Consider the following 9,801-nt stretch of genomic DNA (forward strand, 5'->3'; position numbering starts at 1 on the left):
TGGTATACCCTTCGCTTGCCTTTGCTGGTTGTTAGCCCTATCGTAGTGTGTGCTTTATCTTCCTTGTATACACTTGGCTATGACTGGACTGTGTCCTAAAATGTGTGTGCATGCCGGGGCCCTAACCCTCAACAGTGATGGGGACAGGTCTTTGGGAAGTGATTAGTTTAGATGAGGTCATGAGGGTGGGTCCCCGTGATGGGATTGGTACCCTTTATGCTAATTGCTGCCAAAGGTGATCTCCCTCTCCACCGTGTGAGGAACATGAAAAGCCGGAGAGCTCTCACCAGGGACAGAATAGAACAGCATCTCAGTCTCGATGGTTGAGCCTCCGGAGTTGTGAGAAATCTTGTCTAAGTCACTCTTGTCTGTGGCATTTCATTACAGTGGCCCGATTAGACTAGCACTTTTTCATGACCATCTGAAAGTAAATTGCAGACACTTCATTAAATACTTGAGCATGGGTGTTTTTTTTTGGCCTTGCTGTGCAGCATGCCGCGTCTTAGTTTCCGGACCGGGGATTGAACCTGTGCCCCATGCAGTGGAAGCATGGGGTTCTAACCACTGGACTGCCCGGGAAGCGCCTGAGCATGCCTTTTTTTTAAATAATAAAGATACTCTGTGTAAACTACGTTGCAGATAGCATACAGATCAACTGTTGTACATAATATCTAATAGTTCATATTAGAGTTTCCTTGGTTGCTCCCTAAATGACTCTAGCAACCCACCCTCCAGATCAGTATCCTGTTAAGTATCTGTTGCATTTGTGCCCTTTGTCAAGAGCAGCTAAGTAGCTAAGTTGGCAGTCTGCCCTTTGTAATGTAGTTTCATGGGTGCTTAAGATAATTCAGTGCCTGCCTGTCCCATGCTGAGTCCCGTCCAACTTTTTGTGACCCTGTGGGCTGTAGACCCCCCAGGCTCCTCTGTCCTTGAAAATTCTCCAGGCAAGAATACTGGAGAGGGTTGCCATTTCCTCCTCCAGGGCATCTTCCCTACCCAGGGACTGAACCCGTGTCTCCTGTGTCTTCTGCACTGGCAGGCGGATTCTTAACCACCGCGCCCACTGGGAAATCCTTAGTGAAATGTAGTTTTCAAATTGTTGGGGAACTCCCATAGCTGGCCCCCACCCCGGGCTACTTGCCCCAGAACTGCAGGTGCTGACAGCCGTCACGCAGCCCAGAGGACGCGGCATGGGCGGAAGCTCCCTTGGTCTGCACGCTACTAACAAGCTAAAGTGCCGTTAGCTTGTCAACCTGCCTCGCCACGCCGCTGGCTTCTGCTGTGCTGGGATAGCACGGTTGCTGAGCACCTGCTGTGCCCAGCACGGTGCTCCATGCTTTCGTGCAAGATCCCTTATAATCTACCTAGGACAGCTCTGCGAGGATGTAGGTGTCCCTGTTTTATAAGCAGGAAATGGCGTCAGAGGTTAAGTAATTTCCCTGCTCAAAGTCGCACAGGAAGTGACAGAGCCAGGGTGTGGACCTAATTTTGACCCTACAAAGACTCCTCTGGCAAATGGCTTCAAACTGGGCTGGTTCTCATAGGTGGCATGTTCGAATCCTTCCCAGGGCTGTTGACTTACCTTGGAACCTGGATTGTGGGCTTTCTTTTCATCCCCCTGTGTTCAATTTTATGTGGTTTTAGTCTTGCCCTACCGTCAGCTCCATTATCCAGTTACCAGTTGTTTGATGGTGCTCTTTCTATGAGTATTAGAAGCAATAAATGTAATTTCTCCTCTGGAAATTTCAGGACGTACACCACTAGGGTGAGACATGGGTTAATATGAAGAGGTGGGGCAGTTTTCTTGGGGTCCTTGTGAGGTAGCATTTTCTAAAAATGTCTACTCGCAAAGAAACTAGTCTCTGAATCCAGCGTAGTATGACAGGAGTTTGGAAATTCTTTTCAAAATGAAAACCTCCTTCACAAAACCTGAGAACTCTGATTTCTAACAAATAGCCTTAAGAAGTATCTTTAAAAATTAAAGAAAGGGACTTCCTGGTAGTCCAGTGGTTGGGAATCCGCCGGCGAGTGCGGGGGACCCAGGTTTGATCCCTGGTTGGGGAAGGTCTCATATGCCTTGGAGCAACTGAGTCTGTGGGCCACAGCTCCTGAAGCCCTCGCGCTTAGATCCCGTGGTCCACAACCAGAGAAGCCACTGCAATGAGAAGCCTGTGTGCAGCGATGAAGACCCAGTGTAGCCATAAATAAATTTTAAAAATTACGAGCTCTGTATGGAAGTGATTTTGATGTAAAATGTGCTTATTTTTATAAACCTCAGTAGTACTTGGAAGAGTGTCATTTCAAAGGAACTCCCAGGCTACACACACTCATAGCTGCTTTAATGACCTCATTCTAGTTGATTCTGGTCCGCAGATGAACTTAAAAACTTTTTCAGACAGATAACTTACAAATGATCTAACTTTATCATCTATTTTTAAAGAGCCTGAAAGTGAAAAGTGTTAGTCACACAGTTGTGTCCAACTCTTTGGGACCCCATGGACTGTAGCCCTCCAGGCTCCTCTGTCCACGGGATTCTCCAGGCAGGAATACGGGAGTGGGTTGCTATTCCCTTCTTCAGGGGATCTCCTGCATTGCAGACAGATTCTTTATCATCTGAGCCACCAGGGAAGCCTAATTTTTAAAGAGCCTAACCTCACCTAAAAAGAGCATGGTTGTTTGAAAGCAGTAGTGTGTGGATGTTTTTATGGTTAACACATTTTATCATGTCTTAAAACTCTGCTGAGCACATGAGTTAGCATTATGTTCAGGTTTGAGGGAAAAGACTGATGTTGATATTCTTTTCTGAATGTCGCTGGTCCAGACACGGTGACTCCCCGTGAGTCCCGTGGGTCCTCCCAGACCCAGGCTCCTGCCTCACAGGGGGTTGAAATCAGTTACGTCAGAATCTGGAGGGTGAGGCCGAGTATTGTGTTATCCTTCTGAATGTATTACAGTTTGTCAGTGCTCATCGTAAAAGGAGGAGTCCAGAATGGCGCGAGTCTCTTCCCTAGCAGAGGGGCATTGCTAGAGCAGGGGGCTGCCTCTGCTCACTGCCTGTAGGCCCGTTCCTCCTCCAGCCACTGTGGCTGTGCTCTGCCAGCAGGAGGCAGCAGGGGCAAAAGAGACCATCTTTTCCCTGAGGACACTTTCCAGGGTGGCACACCATTTCTACTTACAGGCTGGGGACCAGAACTTAGGCCAAAGACCACGCCCCACTGCTGACAAGTAGGCTATTCTTTGAGCAGCCATGTGCCCAGTAAAAATTCAGAGGTCATTTTGCTGAGGAAAAAGGAGTGAGCGGAAATGGGGGCATTTGGCAGGCTTTGCCAATTTATAGCTGAAATAGAGCTACAGTCACTCCCAAGACTCAGGACTTTGTTAAAAAGGCAATAATGGCAGGAGATATTCTAGTTTGCTAAGGCTGCTCTAACAAAGTAACCACGGAAATCCCTGGCAGGCCAGTGGTTCGGACTCCATGCTTCCACTGCAGAGGACCCCAGTTTGATCCCTGGTTGGTGAACTGAGATCCCTTTGCCGCACAAAAGAATTAGAGCCATCCTTGTTTATCCTCACAAGATCCCACGGCACTAAGGTCCTGCACGCCTTTCAGTGTGGCCAAAGAAACAAACCAAAGCAAAGCAAACAAGCAGAGTATCGGGCTTCCCTGGTGGTCTGGTGGTTGAGAATCTGCCTTACAGTGCAAGGCACACCGGTTCGATCCCTGGTCCGGGAAGATCCCACATGCCTGCGCGTCAGTTGAGCCCATGTGCCGCAACTGTTGAAGCACGAGGGCCTAGAGACTGTTTCGCAGCAAGAGAAGCCACCGCAATGAGAAGCCTGTGCACCCACCTGGAGAATAGTCCTCACTCACGCAACTAAAGAAGGCCCGTGTATAGCAACGAAGACCCACCGCAGCCAAAAAATAAGTAAATCTAAAAAAAAATCCTAACCCGCCCCCAACCTCAAAAAAAGAAAAAAAGGTATCACGAGCTAGTGGCTTAAACAACAAGAAAGGCATGGCCTCCCAGCTCAAGAGGCCAGAAGTCTGGGAGCAAGGTGTCAGGAGGGTGGGCCTCTCCCGGGCCCTGGTGGTCAGCGGCCCTCTCTGGCCTCCTTGGGCTTGAAGATGCAACCCTCCCACCCCCCGCCTCGCTTGGCCCTCATGTTCGTGTTCCCTCCTCCCTGTGCGTGTGTCCAGGTCCAGATTTCCCCTTTTTGTAAGGACACGGGTCGTATTGGTGGCAGGCCCATTCTGTTCCAGTATGATCTCATCTTAACCTAACTGAGGACATCTCAATGGCACTATTTCCACAGGGGATCACCTTCCCTGGTGCTGCGGGTTAGGACGTCAACATTGGAACCTTGAGGGGCCGCAGTTCAACCCCAAACAAGGGAAGATTGCAGAGAACTCAACTTCAGAATGACTTTTCAAAATCAGCGGCCCTCCGGGGGCTTCCCTGACGGTCCAGTGCCTTCCAGTGCGGGCAGGGTGTGGGTTTGATCCCTGGTCAGGAAAATAAGGTCCCACGTGCCTCTCGGCCACAAAACCGAAACATAAAGCAGAAGCAATATTGTAACAAATTCAACAAGTCTTTTAAAATGGTCCACGCCAAGAAAAGGAAATCTTAAACACAACCCATGGGAAAGCAATGGCCCCTTAGGGCGTCCAGAGCGACTGCCCTGCCTGGCCCGGGTCACCTGCCCTGCACGTCACTGTAGCGGCAGCAGGGGGCAGGGCTGCACCGCCTGCTGGAGCTCGCGCTCAGGCCACCCATGGCTGCTGGAAGCCCATCAAAACCGCGGAAGGTTCCCTGCGGTCTCCTTGGGCATCCCCACCCCTCCTCAGAGCCTTCACTGGCATCAAGACCTATGAATCAAGGAGAGAGGAAGTGGGTCAGACAAGCACGGCTGCGTGGGTGTGTACAGCAGGTTGGTGAGAAGAGGAGGCCGAGGAGGAAGGAGGGCTTCTTAGGGCCCCAGCTCTGGGGAGGAGAGTGCCCGGGAGAGACGGAAGGTGGGGGGGAGGGGAGGGCAGATAAAGGGGGCTGAGCTCAGCTTTGCTGCCAGCTCCCTCCAGCCTTTCTGCTTCGAGGGGCCAATCCTGGTCCCAGTCTAGGAGGAGGCTCGGCTCCCCCAGACCCAGCCGGGTGGGCAGGCTGATGGAGGGCCCAACTGCTGGATGTCCCAGCTTCCAGCCATCATTCCTGCATTTCCTGTTATGATTCTTGTGCGATCGCTGTTTTTCTGCACCTAGAAAGAAGGCAGGGTGTGGAGATAGTTAGCAAGGAATTGCTGAAGGCCCGCTGTGTGCTGTGACTTTCAAAAGAACTGTGAAGCGGCCGGGCAGACGCCACTGCTAGTTGTTCAGTCGCTAAGTTCCTGTCCAACTCTTTCCAGCCCAGTGAGCTGCAGCTCGCCAGCCTTCCGTGTCCTTCACTATCTTCCTGAGTTTGCTCAGACTTACGTCCGTTGAGTCAGTGATGCCATCCAACCATCTCATCCTCTGCCACCTCCTTCTCCCCTTGCCCTCGTTTTTTCCCAGCATCAGGGTTTTTTGCCAGTGAGTCGGCTCAGGTGGCATCAGGTAGCCAAAGTATTGGAGCTTCAGCATCAGTCCTTATAATGAATATTCAGTACTGGTTTCCTTTAGGATTGACTAGTTTGAGCTCCTCGAAGTCCAAGGAACTCTCAAGAGTCTTCTCCAGCACCACACAGGTTGAAAGCATCAGTTCTTTGGTGCTCAGCCTTCTTTGTGGTCCAGCTCTTATACCTGTACATGGCCACTGCACTGGAGTGGACAGAATTAAACAGCTCAGCACCGAGGACCAAGGGTCTGCCCCTCTGTGTGGCCTGTTCTTTTTAAAAACTTTCATTGAAAAAAAAAATAAATAAAAATAAATGAATAAATAAAAACTTTCATTGGAGTACAGTTGATTTACAGTGTATTAGTTTCCACTTTGGAGCACACTGATTCAGTCATATATATATACATATATACATACATATATCCACTCTTTCATTGCAGATTGAATAGAGTTCCCTATGCTATACAGGAGGTTCTTATCAGTTATCCATTTTATGTGTAACAGTGCATATGGCAATTCCAACCTCCCAGTTATCCCCTTCCCCCACAGACTATTCTTGACACGCTTTGGGTTTTGCCTTCATACTCTTTTATTTTCCAAAGCAATAACTATGTGACTAAAAAGATATTGAATTTATTTTATACATGAAACTATGAAGAAAAATTATCTAGAATCCTTACAAGTCAAAGGTTCAGTGTCTCTTCCCTGCTTACTTGTATCTCTACATTATAATTTTTTGTAGTTTTATCTAAAGCTTTCATGCATATAGTTTAAAAAGTCAAATAATTCTTCTCTTTTTTGCTTTTGAAATTCTTATTGTATAAGTTTCAGGTGTACAGTATTGTAGTTCAACATCTGTCTGTACTCCAGAATGATCTCTCCCCATCCAGATGACCCTTTTATCCATTTCACCGCCTCCCAGGCTCTCTCCTCTGATAAACAGCAAGCTGTTCTCTGTATCAGTTTGTTGCTGATTTTTTTTTTAGTTTCCATGTATGAGTGAGATCATACGGTATTTGTCTTTCTCCATCTGACATTTCACCTAGCATAACACCTTCAAAGTCCATTCAAGTTATTGCAAATGGCAGGATTTCATTCTTCTTTATGGATGAATGATATCAGTAATGGCTGAATAATCATAATCCATTGTATGAATATACCACATCTTCCTTATCCATCAATCCATCAGTGGATTCGTAGGTTGTTTGCATATATAAAGAATCAAAAATAGTTCTTACCAAGTTTGTTGTGAAAACCTCTCTCCTACCATTTCCCTCTATCTAGGAACAGCCAGGCTCATCTCTCACAGCGGATTATGTTGGTATTTTCCTCCAGGTCTCTAAATAATGGGCTTATATTACCATACCCTGATTTTTCATTTAGGCATTACACTTGGTCCTCCACATCGCCAGGGTTCCACAACCATGGAATCAATCAACAATGGATTGAAAATGTAAGAAAAAAAAAAAAAATTCCAGGGACTTCCCTGGATTAAGGCTGTATACTTCCACTGCAGGGAACATGGGTTCGATTCCTGATCAGGGAACTAAGATCCCACAGGCTGTGGGGCAACTAAAGCCTGTGTGCTACAGCCACTGAGGCTGTGGACCGCAACGAAAGACCCCACATGGCACAAGGAAGACCCTGCTTGCTGCCGCTAAGGCCTGACACAGCCAAATAATAGTTCTAAAAATCTGTATTTAAAAAATCACATAAATGTGAGACCCTTTAAAAAAAAAAAAAAGGTAAACGTGTTTCAGTCTGTGACATCTTTACCTGGTCTGTTTTTGTTTCGTTACGTATTTCCTCCTGCTGGCACTTCACTGAAATGTAATCAAAGTACAGTGAACTGCTTAAAGCTCAACATTCAGAAAACTAAGATCATGGCATCTGGTCCCATCACTTCATGGGAAATAGATGGCGAAACAGTGAAAACAGTGGCAGACTTTATTTTGGGGGCTCCAAAATCACTGCAGATGGTGATTGCAGCCATGAAATTAAAAGATGGTTACTCCTTGGAAGGAAAGTTATGACCAACCTAGATAGCATATTCAAAAGCAGAGACATTACTTTGCCAACAAAGTCAAGGTTATTGTTTTTCCAGTGGTCATGTATGGATGTGAGAGTTGGACTGTGAAGAAAGCTGAGTGCTGAAGAATTGATGCTTTTGAACTGTGGTGTTGGAGAAGACTCTTGAGAGTCCCTTGGACTGCAAGGAGATCCAACCAGTCCATTCTGAAGGAGATCAACCCTGGGATTTCTTTGGAAGGAATGATGCTAAAGCTGAAACTCCAGTACTTTGGCCACCTCATGCAAAGAGTTGACTCATTGGAAAAGACTGTGATGCTGGGAGGGATTGGGGGCAGGAGAACAAGGGGATGACAGAGGATGAGATGGCTGGATGGCATCACTGACTCGATGGACGTGAGTCTGAGTGAACTCTGGGAGTTGGTGATGGACAGGGAGGCCTGGTGTGCTGTGACTCATGGGGTCGCAAAGAGTTGGACACGACTGAGCGACTAAATTGAACTGATACACCTGTGACATCATTGCCACAATTAAGATAATGAATATTTCATCATCCACAAAAGTTTCCTTGTGTCCCTTGTTACTTCCCCCATCCCCAAGCAACCACTGACCTGCTGTGTCCATAAAGTAGACTATGTTGTCTAGGATTTTTCATAAATGAAATCATACCGTAAGTACTGCTTTTTCCTTTTATTCACCATAATGATTCTGAGATTTGTCTGTGTTGCACTTATTAATGGTTCATTTCTTTAAATTACTGAGAATTAGTTCATTGAACGGATGGATCAGTTTGTTCACCTGCTGAGGAGCATTTGGATTGCTCCCAGGTTTTGGCTGTTACAAATAGAGCTCCTATAAACATTTATGTGCAAGTCTTCAAAATTTGAAAAAAGTGTCGGCAGTGGTGAGTCTTTGATGAGGCGCAGAGGCTCTTTGTTCCTGTGCCTGGGCTTTCTCCAGCTGCAGGAAGCGAGGGCTACGCTCTAGCTGCGGTCTCAGGCTTCTCGTTGCGGTGGCTTCTCTGTTGTGGAGCATGGGCTTCAGCGGCTGCGGCATGCAGACCCTGGAAGTGCGTGGGCTCAGTCGCTGAGGCACACTGGCCTAGTTGCCCCAAGGCATGTGGGATCTCAATTCCTGAACCGGGGTGGAGCCCGTGTCCCCTACATTGGCAGGCAGATTCTTAGCCACTGGACCACCAGGGAAGTCCCTGTGTATGAGTCTTTGTGTGAATATGTTCTCAAGGTTTGTTTTCTTTTTTTTTTTTTCTTTTAGGTAAATGCCTGGGAGAGGAATGGCTGAGTCAAATGGTAGTTGCATGTTTAAATATGCTTAGGTAACCACCAGACCGTTGTCCAAAGTGGTCGTAACATTTTATATTCCCAACAGCAGTGTATAAGCATTCTAGGTGCTCCATTTTCTTGCTAACACTTGTTGTGGCCAGTCTTTTTATTATGCTTTACTCTTGAGAGTCCCTTGGACTGCAAGGACATCCAGCCAGTCCATCCTAAAGGAGATCAGTCCTGGGTGTTCATTGGAAGGACTGATGTTGAAGCTGAAACTCCAATACTTTGGCCACCTGATGCGAAGAGCTGACTCACTTGAGAAGACCCTGATGCTGGGAAAGATTGAGGGCAGGAGGAGAAGGGGACGACAGAGGATGAGATGGTTGGATGGCGTCACCGACTCGATGAACGTGGCTTCATGTGGACTTCGGGAGTTGGTGATGGACAGGGAGGCCTGGTGTGCTGTGGTTCATAGGGTCACAAAGAGTCAGACACGACTGAACTGAACTGAACTGAATAAGTAATGATATTTAGCATCTTTATGTGTTTACTGGCATCCATGAGTCTTCTGTAAAGTACTATTTGAAATCTTTTGCTCATTTTTTTGGGGGGTTTTTTGTCTTCTTGTTACACTATAGGAGTTTTTGCAATGTAAGACATTTATTTTTTCCCTTTAATAATTGAATCATTATACTTATATCATCAAATTCACACTTTTAATGAGTACAGTTCAGTGGTTTTTAGCATATTCACAAAGTTGTGGAAACTGTCACCACTATTTAACTCGAAATGTTTTCATTACCCTGCAAAAAAAATTCCCAGACTCATTAGCAAGCACTCCCCCATCCTCTTCCTCCCAACCCCAGACAACCAATCAGTAATCTACTTCCTGTGTCTACTATATC

Source organism: Ovis aries, chromosome 3 (genome assembly GCF_016772045.2).
Source record: "Ovis aries strain OAR_USU_Benz2616 breed Rambouillet chromosome 3, ARS-UI_Ramb_v3.0, whole genome shotgun sequence".
Taxonomy (NCBI): Eukaryota; Metazoa; Chordata; class Mammalia; order Artiodactyla; family Bovidae; genus Ovis; species Ovis aries.